At 37.3% G+C, this 1,078-nt stretch overlaps 1 non-coding gene across 1 annotated transcript; it reads left to right on the top strand.

Annotated features, from left to right (window-relative positions):
- Nucleotides 1-655: 655 nt before the first annotated feature.
- LOC133781161 (small nucleolar RNA R71) lies at nt 656-762 on the top strand. Its single transcript, XR_009869955.1, has one exon. It is a non-coding gene; the product is annotated as a small nucleolar RNA R71 (small nucleolar RNA).
- Nucleotides 763-1,078: the final 316 nt, after the last annotated feature.

Below are 1,078 nucleotides of genomic sequence, written 5' to 3' on the forward strand. Positions count from 1 at the left end.
TAGTTGGTCTGGCTGAATTGTTGGTTGATTAATTTGAGGATGTGGTGGTGGATGAGATGGGAGTGGATTTGGATCATAATATTGTCTAGAATGTAATCCATAAGTTGGTTGATGAGGGGTTTGTTGAGGAGGGTATTGTGGATATTGTGGTTCGAACCCTTGATTATTTTTCCAAGACAAATTATGGTGATTTTTCCAAGCATGAGTATAGGAATTGGAGTAAGTGTTAGGTGTAGGTCTTGAAAAATTACCAATAACTTGTGATTGTTCTAAAAGCAAATTATTCACATCAGTTGAGCAAGTAGCTGTGCTCGAGCATTGTTCATAGGCATGTGGTCCCCCACAAATCTCACAACTCACGACATTTTGTAGTTGCATTGCTTGCGCGACGAGATAAGTCTCTTGCTATGTCTTGGTTAGAGATGCCACCTAAGCAGTCAATAGCGCAATTGGATCAACTTCTAAGAGTCATGCTACTTTCTTGTTCTCAAGCTCAGTAGGCCAATTATACTTATTCATGGCCATCTCTTCCAATAATTTATATGATTCATTAGCACTTTTTCTCATAAACGCTCATCTTGATGCTGCATCTATAATTGTCCTTGTATTACCCCCTAGACCATTGTAAAACGTATGAACTAGCAGCCACTTCTCTATTCCATGATGTGGGCATTTCCTTTGCAACTCTTTAAATCGTTCCCATGTATCTTATATAGACTTCCCATCCAGTTGATGGAAATTATTAATCTCTCCTCTTATTCTAGTTGACTTGGCAAGAGGAAAATATTTACCAAGGAATTTCTGAGCCAAATCTTCTCAAGTAAGTATAGAGTTGGCTTGTAAAGAATTCAACAAACTCTTAGCTTTGCCCCTTAGTGAAAATGAGAATAATCTCAATCTTACAACATCATTACTCACCCCATTCATTTTGAATGTCACACATAGCTATAAAAAGTTTATGATATAGAGATTTGGATCCTCATTTAGTAACCCCCCAAATTGTACACAGTTCTGCATCATCTGAATAATTGATGACTTTATCTCAAAATTATTTGCCTCAACAGTTGGAGGATGAATG

The sequence above is a fragment of the Humulus lupulus genome, chromosome 5 (assembly GCF_963169125.1).
Source record: "Humulus lupulus chromosome 5, drHumLupu1.1, whole genome shotgun sequence".
NCBI classification, from domain to species: domain Eukaryota; kingdom Viridiplantae; phylum Streptophyta; class Magnoliopsida; order Rosales; family Cannabaceae; genus Humulus; species Humulus lupulus.